This window comes from Bison bison, unplaced genomic scaffold, assembly GCF_000754665.1.
Source record: "Bison bison bison isolate TAMUID 2011002044 unplaced genomic scaffold, Bison_UMD1.0 scf7180017864462, whole genome shotgun sequence".
In the NCBI taxonomy this organism is placed as follows: Eukaryota; Metazoa; Chordata; class Mammalia; order Artiodactyla; family Bovidae; genus Bison; species Bison bison.
In genome coordinates, this window is record NW_011495024.1 from 2,469,926 (window position 1) to 2,480,350 (window position 10,425).

The window sequence follows — 10,425 nt, forward strand, 5'->3', positions numbered from 1 at the left end:
CGAGGGGGAGGGCGAGGGGCGACACCGAATCCCCCAGCCGTTCGGGTCCGGTCGCCCCCGTTCCCCGCCGGGTAATGGGCGCTAGAGGCCGCGATTCCCAAAACCAACCCAGTTCCGACCGAACGGCCCCTCCGGGAGGTAGGAATAGAGTGCCGGGCTTTGCACCATTGTCCTTGGCCCAGGGCTAAGTCGTAGAGATCCGGGGACGTGGAACTGCCTCGCGTTCGGACACAGTCCACCCCAAAGCTGTTTGGTGGCGTCCGGAGGTCGGACTCACATGGTCAGACTGGTAGGAAGAGGGAGTACTAGATGCTGAGGATTAACAAGAAGGGATCCGGCCAGGACCACGGCTATTGACTCAAACATCCATTCTTTCAACCTAACAGTGAGTGTGGGATCCCGTGCTTCGTAATGGAAAGTTGGGCCAAAAATCCGGTCCAACCTCCAGAGTCAAAGTCATGAGTGTAGAACATCATTCAGGCAGGCTAAGGCCCCCAAGTGATAAAGGACATCAGGACTGGAATAATTGGTCAAGGATAGCGTCTCTGGGGTTATGGAAATCAAATCAGGTCTTCCGGAAAAGATAAAATTTCACCCAGGGGACTGGAGAAGGTACGTTCTAGAAGCTGGAGTTGGTGCCGTTCCCCCAGGAAAGGAATCCTATGCCTAGTAAAACCTTTAATACCAAAGCTAGGAATTTGAACTCTCTCTAACATCTACAGAAGAACTATTTAGAGTTTTTGACAAAGGGAGATAAAACGGTGTAAATTGTATCCTAAATAATCCCTTGATCATTAATTTGGCCCTGGGTTGAAAGAAGAGACGCAGGGGTCATCCAAGGATCATTGACAGGAAAAATAAAAAAAGGATGAGAAAAAAAAGTGGAAGTTGAGGAAAAAATGAATTTAAAAGGCATTACAATGAAAGAAGGAATAAAACCTGATTATAAATTTGATATGGGAAGGGAGAGGGGAGAAACGTTTAACTTGAGTGGAAAGTTTTGAGTCTCAATTCAGTTCAGTTCAGTTTAGTCGCTCAGTTGTGTTTGACTCTTTGCCTAGAGCATTGCAAACCTCTGCTGCCTTTTGAAGTCAGGGGATGGGAGCTGGGACTTTGGGAGTTCCATTTGTTTGATGTCAGACTTGTTAACCTGGAGAGGTCAACAGGGTATCAATCCTTCCCTCGCCCACCCCCACCCCCCCCAGCCCTGTTGCCAGCTAAAATTAAGGACCTGGGACCCAGTCTGGGAGAATTCTCCCAACAAACAGCGAATTCTGTATCACATTTAGATATTTAGGGAACATGAGTCCTGAACCAGTAGAAACTACAAGGAAAGTCAATGAAATACACCCTTGTTTTGCAATCACAATAACCCAAGGAGACAGAAAGCACCTCCACATACAGAAGATGGACAGAGAGAGCCAGAGAGGTTTAAATCACTTTGCCAGAGTTACACATCTGGAAGCCTGTATGGGGACCCAGGGTGGTCCGATTCCAGGGACCTCTTAACCACAACGTTAAGTGGAACCATTATTGCCACAATTGTTTCCCTTGATGCTAAAGAGTGATTAACACAGCCTGCAATCTGTTCCCAAATTTAGTGGCTTTTCCTTCAATTCCTTCCCAGAAATGCAGTGCCCTGGAGCCTCTGTCCTGCCCCGGAAGCCCTCTGACTCTATCCCATGCTATCCATAGTGGCCTCAGCTGCTGCACCACCCATTTCGGTGCTTTTGGTCTCTGGGAGACTCATCTTCCTCCTCTGTGCTCACCTGAATGGCCTCAAATTTCCCAGTGTGTGCCCGGCCAGCCTCATCCCGCCTGCCCTTCAGATTTTCCCCTTCCAAACCTCCTCCCCACACCTTTTATCTCACATCACTGCCGGCTCTGAAGCCTCAGCCTGCCCCTGGAATGATCTCACCCCTTCTCCTGAATTCTCTGCCTTTTTAGTACTCAGACAGCTTCTGAAACTCCCATTGGTCCATGGAAATCTCCTTCACTAATACAGAAGCAAGAGCCATTCTCCTCTCTGCCAGTTCAGGGTAGCTTGGAGTCCAGTCTGTCTGAGGCTCTGCCATTTACTATCCCTGTTAACTTGGGCAGGTTTCTATATCCTTCTCATTTGCATGGAATGTTCATACCTACAATCAAAGAAGTGTTATGGGAATTACCCAAGATGATCCACAAAATGCTCCTAGCACCAAATTGGAGCATAAAGGAAGTACTCAGTTAATATTAAGCCATCATTATCTAAATGTATATTTTTCATGATTTTTATTATTTCCGCAATTACTAAGAATCCATTTGGAGTCAGACACTGTACTAGGAATTCTAAATACAAAGACTGTTAACTCATAATCCCTTTTGCAAGCAGCTCATAGTCTGTTGGGAAAGAGACACACCTTTAACACCGTGGGATGTTTAACAGATAGAAAGCAACAGCAGACACCCCTCGTTGAATGCCTGCTTTTGCTAGATGCTTTATGGAGCATCAGATTTAATACTAAAAACAACTGTGCAAGCTAGTAGTTTTATAGTAGATGCAGGGGAAATGAGATCTGCAAAAGTTAATGTGCTCTGTAAGGTATAGCTCAGGCCGAGGCAGAAAGAGGAAAGACGACCTCAACAGAAGTAGGTTACCTTTATTCAGACAAGGAGGGGCAACAGTCGGCCAGAGGACCAGGCTGAGCACAAAGGACCAGGCTGAGTGCGCAGAGGGATCAGGGAGGCTCCATATTTATAGGGAGGTTTGCGTAATCGATAAGAGAAACATTAATCAGGCGGGATGTTTTGGGTATACTTTAGTTGAGATGGCATTTGTAGTTGGGCAGGGGGTGATAAGTCTTCTGGACAGGTGTAGGGGGTGGAAGGTTTCCGGACAGGCGGTGATAAGTCTCAGATAGATGCAACCGGCCTAGAGCATCAGGGCGGGACCTAAAGTTCTGTTTTGTTTTCTCCAAAGTGAGATGATTCAACGAGGGCCTTTGAAACTGTTGTTTTCTTTTCTAGGCCCCAAAGACTCCTTCATGCCCAGTTTCACACAGTTAGTGGAAGAGCCGGGTTTGAATCCCAGTGTATCTGAAACCAAAGCTGATATTTCTACCACACCTTCCTGCTTATCTGTAGATGGAGAGCTTTCATCCTCAATTTCCATCTGCAAAATATATTTGCTCCCTTGTTTATTATACACAGTGTTCACGCTCTATTTATGTATGCTTGCTAAGTGTGCGCTAAGTCGTGTCAGTTGTGTCCAATTCTATATAACCTTATGTAGTGTAGCCTGCCAGGTTCCTTTGTCCATGGGATTCTCTAGGCAAGAATACTGGAGTGGGTTGCCATGCCCTCCTCCAGAGGGTCTTCCTGACCCAGGGACTGAACCCTCTTACGCCTTACTTCTTCTGCATTGGCAGGCAGGTTCTTTACCAGTAGCGCCACCTGGGAAGCCTATTTACATATGTGTCTGTTCCCTAATGTCATTAGTATCATCTTGCTTCATAAATCTGGGGTATACTGTAAACTGTCTGTCATTTCCTCTTTATAGCCTTGCACTCACTGCACATTTCGTGGGCTGGGGGAACGTGACATCTATGCTGTGCCTCCCATTAGAAGAATATGGGCTGAGTGCCAGCCACTTTAGAACGTATACATCTAGGGTGTATACGTTCAAATACATCTAGGGTGTAATCACAATCTACATCATAGAATATTTAATTTCATACTTTGCTCTAGTCATTATCTAAGTGTTTTTAACACCTACATGTTTCTAGTTGTTTTTTGTGTTTTTTCTTTCCCAATATAAGCTTCTTGGAGTGAGGATCATGTGTTCTTTTCTTTTCCAAAGTTCACGGAACCTAACCCAACACTGTATGCAACCTTTAATAAAAGTCAACAGTTTCAGAATTCCCTAGTACTTTTAAGAGTCATTTGATATCTGCAGTAGCATTCAGTTCAGTTCAGTTGCTCAGTTGTGTCTGACTCTGTGTTCTGCAGCACGCCAGACTTCCTTGTCCATCACCAACTCCTGGAGCTTGCTCAAACTCATGTCTATCAAGTCGGTGATGCCATCCAACCATCTCATATATGCACTCACAGTTACATGATTACACCAGTTTTTTCCTACAGCTGGAAATGTAAACCCTTGCATATATTATATTCTTTTAAAAGGGCAGCAGAGGATGAGATAGATAGCATCACCAACTCAATGGACATGAATTTGAGTAAATTCCAGGAGATAATGAAAGACAGGGAAGCCTGGCGTGCAGCAGTCTATGGGGTAGCAAAAAGTCAGGCATGACTTAGCAGCTGAACAACAACAAAAATTGACTTTTGGGCTGCGCTGTGTCTTTGTTGCTATGTGAACTTTTCTCTAGTTGCAGTGTGTGGGCTTCTCATCGCAGTGGCCTCTCTTGTTGGGGAGCATGGGCTCCAGGGCGTGCGGGCTTCAGTAGCTGTGGTACATGGGCTCAGTAGTGGCATATCTGAGGTTATTGATATTTCTCCCGGCAATCTTGATTCCAGCTTGTGTTTCATCCAGCCTGGCATTTTGCATGATGTACTCTGCATATAAGTTAAATAAGCAAGGTGACAATATGCAGCATTGATATACTCCTTTCCCAAGTTGGAACCAGTCTGTTGTTCCATGTCCAGTTCTATCTGTTGCTTCTTGACCTGCAGATTTCTCAGGAGGCAGGTCAGGTGGTCTGGTATTCCCATCTCTATTATAAGAATTTTCCATAGTTTGTTGTGATCCATACAGTCAAAGGCTTTGACATAGTCAATAATGCAGAAGTAGATGTTTTTCTGGAACTCTCTTGCTTTCTCTATGTTGGCAATTTGATCTCTGGTTCCTCTGCCTTTTCTAAATCCAGCTTGAACATCTGGAAGTTCATAGTTCACATTCTGTTGAAGCCTGGCTTGGAGAATTTTGAGCATTACTTTGCTTGCATATGAGATGAATACAATTGTGTGGTAGTTTGAACATTCTTTGGCATTGCCTTTGAGATTGGAATGAAAACTGACCTTTTCCAGTGCTGTGGCCACTGCTGAGTTTTCCAGATTTGCTGGCATATTGAGTGCAGCACTTTCACAGCATCATCTTTCAGGATTTGGAATAGCTCAACTGGAATTCTATCACCACCACTAGCTTTGGTCACAGTGATGCTTCCGAAGGCCCACTTGACTTCACATTCCAGGATGTCTGGCTCTAGGTGAGTGATCACACCACTGTGATTATCTGGGTCGTGAAGATCTTTTTTGTACAGTTCCTCTGTGTATTCTTGCCACCTCTTCTTAATATCTTCTGCTTCTGCTAGGTCCCTACCATTTCTGTCCTTTATCCAGCCCATCTTTGCATGAAATGTTCCCTTGGTATCTCCAATTTTCTTGAAGAGATCTCTAGTCTTTCCCATTCTATTGTTTTCCTCTATTTCTTTGCATTGATCACTGAGGAAGGCTTTCTTATCTCTCCTTGCTATTCTTTGGAACTCTGCATTCAAATGGATATATCTTTCCTTTTCTCCTTTGCCTTTCATGTCTTTTCTTTTCTTAGCTATTTGTAAGTCTTTCTCAGACAACCATTTTGCCTTTTTGCATTTCTTTTTCTTGGGGATGGTCTTGACCACTGCCTCCTGTACAATGTCATGAACCTCTGTCCATAGTTCTTCAGGCACTTTGTCTATCAGATCTAATCACTTGAATCTATTTGTCACTTCCATGTATACTCGTATGGGATTTGATTTAGGTCATACCTGAATGGTCTAGTGGTTTTCCCTACTTTCTTCAAGTTAAGTCTGAATTTTGCAATAAGGAGTTCATGGTCTGAGCCACAGTCACAGGAAGCCTAGCTCAGTGCTTTGTGATGTCCTAGATGGGTGGGATGGAGGTTTGGGAGGGAGGTCCATGAGGGAGGGGATATATGTATACACATAGAGGATTCACTTCATTGTACAGCAGGAACTAACACAACATTGTAAAGCAATTATGCTCCAATTTTTAAAAAAGAATTTAGACAGGTGGGTGTGAGAGATAGTTTGATTTGGGGTGATCAGGGAAGCCATATTCAAGGATCTGTTTTTGGAGTAGAGGTCTGAGGAAGTGAGGGAGTAAGCTGTAGTGGTGCAGGGTGAAGGAGATTTCCAATTGAATGTCTGGGCACGGCTGCACTGGGGCACCAGGGACTGCAGATTTCAAGTTCCTGAACAACAATGGACTCCCTCTGTTCAAAGAATAGCGATTGGGCCAAGGAGGCAGAGCTGAGTGAGCCCCAGTAAGGGCTTTGGACAGTTGGCCATCACCTGACAATAATTCAGTAACCACCAGCCCATGTGGTTTTCCATGAGGCAGTTGGGGTGATTTGGGAAATGATATTCCAGAAAATTCCTCAGCCAGCCATTCCCTAAGAAAGGGAATGTGTTTGTGCTAGTCAGCTCTGACTTGTATAAGACTTCTACGTCAAAACCCTCACTTTAGGCAGGTCTCCCAGCTGTCCCTCTGGACATTCAGGGTTCTGCTGAGTTTGACCCGAATGTACCTCTTCGAACTTACTTCCACTGGCTGACTTCAGTACCCTTCTTTTCTAGTGAGTTCTTTGCTGTCAGAAGGTAATTTTTGCTGGTGGTTTTCCAGCTCTCCAGGTGAAATGCTGCCAGGTTGTAGAATACCTCAAGTGGGGTCTTATCAAACCTCTTACACACCCATTCACTCCTCCTGAAACTCTACTGGGTTGCAAAAGCAAGCCCACGTCCCCTGAAGATAAAATCCAAGTGCAATTTCTCACTGCATAACCAGAACCAACTTTTTGTGTTTTCTGTGGGTTAAATAACAACCCTAGGAACAATTACATTGCAGTTACATCATGATGATCAGTCAATAGATAAGAAAGGTCAGTCTAGGGCATCAAGAGGCTGGAAGAGCAGGCCTGGCCCAGCTTATCACACAGGTCAGGGATGGGGGTATATTTTCAGGCAATGAGGAGCCACTGATAGTATCTGAGTGGTGATATAAGCGGAGTTGTCCTCTGAGAAGATTACTCTATCAGTAAGCTTTAAATGGAACTAGTGAAGAGATGTCATGAAAATGAGAGTGTCTGGGACAATGGAAAGATATCAATCCATTATGGAGATGAACTCAAGCAGGGGAGAAAGGAACAGGGGGTTGTGGTAGCCATGGAGCTGTGCTGCTCTGATCTGAATCAGCGAGGACAGTTGACTGACAGCACTGGTTGCAGGCCTCCTGCACCCACTGCCATATCAGGCCGTGGCCCCACTTTCTTGAGTTCGATGTGCAGCCCCCCTCCTGCAGGATGCAGTTACTCCCTTCGGGTGACATGGGCAAGAGTCATGCCACAGCCTGAGTGTCTTCCCACCCATCCTCTCACTTCCCCCATCTCCTGTCACAGGTGTGAGACCTGTACTGAGTCTGATGGTCCTCCCTGCCTTCTCCTGCTCCCTTGATCCTCCTCAAGCCCAAGAAAATGGGTCCAGGTTGGGGACCAGCTGACTCACCGCCTGGTGGTCAAAGAGGATGGTTACATCTGTGCCATTCACAAAGTACTCAGGTTGGCCAAAAAGTTCAATCAGCTTTTTCTGTACGATCTTATGGAAAATCTGAATGAACTTTCTGACCAACCTCATATGTATCACAGGGCTTCCCAGGTGGCCCAGTGGTAAAGAATTGGCCTGACAATGCAGGAGGCACAGGAGACTCAGGTTCAAGCCCTGGGTTGGGAAGATTCCCTGGTGTAGGAAATGGCAACCTTCTCCAGTATTCTTGCCTGGAAAATTCCATGGACAGAGGAGCCTGGCGGGCTACAGTCCATGAGGGTCCCATAGAGCTGGACACGACTGAGTGACTGAGCATGCACTAACTATTACAGCAGCCTTGTAAGAGGCTATGATAGTCTTCATTTTACTGGTGAGGAAACTGCTACTGCTAAGTCACTTCAGTCATGTCCGACTCTGTGCGACCCCATAGACAGCAGCCCACCGGGCTCTCCCGTCCCTGGGATTCTCCAGGCAAGAACACTGGAGTGGATTGCCATTTCCAGTTTAAATGGTTGCCCAAGGTCTCAATAGCTAATAAATGTTATAGCTGAGGTTAAAGAATGTGGTCTTCTTCTAACGGCAAGCAGGATACTCTTTCTACTCCTGTAATGATATTCAAGTGTTTGTGTAAACATTTTTTAAGCCAGTCTGAGACTACTCCTTTGCTGACAAAGGTCCACCTAGTCAAAGCTATGGTTTTTCCAGTAGTCGTGTATGGATGTGAGAGTTGGACTATAAAGAAAGCTGAGCACCGAAGAATTGATGCTTTTAAACTGTGGTGTTGGAGAAGACTCTTGAGAGTCCCTTGGACTGCAAGAAGATCCAACCAGTCCATCCTAAAGGAAATCAGGCCTGAATATTCATTGGAAGGACTGATGCTGAAGCTGAAACTCCAATACTTTGGCCACCTGATGCGAAGAACTGACTCATTGGAAAAGACCCTGATGCTGGGAAGGATTGAAGGCAGGAGGAGAAGGGGACAACAGAAGATGAGATGGCTGGATGGCATTTCTAACTCGATGGACATGAGTTTGAGCAAGCTTTGGGGGTTGGTGATGAACAGGGAAGCCTGCTGTGCTGCAGTCCATGGAGTTGCAAAGAGTCGGACATGACTGAGAGACTGAACAGAAGACCATTCCTGAAATACAGGTATTTTTTTTGTATTCTAATCTGCTCACATATGCAAATATTCTATACAGAGCTGCAATTAGAGGTTACATTATTGTTGTTTAGTCACTAAGTTGCCTCTGGCTTTTTGCAACCCTGTGGACTATAGCCTGCCAGGCTTCTCTGTCCATGGGATTTCCCAGGCAAGAATACTGAAGTGGGTTGCATTTCCTCTCCAGAGAATCCCTCTGACCCAGGGTTCAAACCTGCATCTCCTGCATTGGCAGGCAATTTCTTTACCACTGAGCCACCACCACTTTATATTCATTTTTTTCTAGATAACACAATAATGTCCATGTTGTGACAAAGCTTTCATAATTATTACTTTGCAAACATTGCACCTATTAGCACTTAATTAATCTGAGCATTTCCCATCTGTTAACATTTAGGGTGTTTCCTTTTGAGGCACTATTATTAAAAAACATCTGCAGTGAATATTGCTCTTTCTCTCTGGGCATTATTTCTTCCCATCTTCTTCCCCAAATAGAATTACTGGGTTAAAGAATGTGAATGTTGTTATGGTCCTCGATAATGTATTGCCACTACTGGGAGTGAGGGTAGGGAGAGGTGAGAGGGAGAATGTGGACAAAATCACCGCCGACACTGGAGAAATGAGACGTGTGCCTTTTACTTTTTCTCTTTGTGTGTGTGCCTGGGCTCTCAGTCGTGTCTGACCCTTTGCAACCCCATGGACTGTAGCCTGCCAGTCTCCTCTGTCTGTGGGATTTACCAGGCCTGAATAATGGAGCGGTTTGCCATTTCCTCCTCCAGGGGATCTTCCTGACTCAGGAATTGAACCTGAGTCTCCTGCATTGGCAGGTGTATTTACTGCTGAGCCACCAGGGGAGCCCTCGCAGTCTACCAGATCAATGATTATAGCAACATCTCGTCTTGGCTGAGAACTCTTTAGTTTACAAAGTATATCTACAATCTCACCTATTCTGCAGGAATACTTTAAACCTCATCTTACAGATGAGGAAACTGAGGTTCAGACTAAATACTTGGCTCAGGGACACTCAATTAGCAAAAGGCAGTGCTTGGTCTTCAAAGGCAGAGCTCTTCCCTTTAAAGAGCTATAAGAGGACAACTCAGATCAATAGTGACCATTTGGTCTTTGTCCCAAGGGGCTGCTGCCCAAGAGTTGGCTACATTGGCTTTTTGAAATAGTGCTGACTTCTACACTTGGCTAGGCAGCCTCTTCAACTTTCAGAAACTCCACTAGGTTCCAGAAAAACACTGTCTTCCAGAAGAGTGGTTCCCAGCAGGGTGGGCTGAGAGGTGAGAGGCAAGGAGAAGGGGTGTGGGGTCAGAATTCCCTTCCCTGGATTCCAGTAAGCTTGGGTGTGTGCCCAGGTCTGGGAAGTAGGTGGGACAGCAAGGTGGGAAGGAAGGGGCTGGATAGATGGAGAATCATTGATCAAACCTGACCATCTGCTGACTGTTGGAACTGAACTTTGTCCTCAGGCTCCATTCCAGATAATTCCCACCATTCCATTTAGTTCTGATTACAAATAACCCATTCCTTATGCACAAATGAAGAAGTTGTAAGAACAAAGAAAATTTAAACCCAGACAATGGAAAGAGACCAAGGAGGGGCATTTCAACCTTTCTTCGCTCTTTTTTTTTTTTTTTTGAAGTTTATTTTATTGAAGGATAGTTGATTTATCACATTACTTTTCATATTTTTCCATTATAGTTTATCATAGGATATTGAATATAG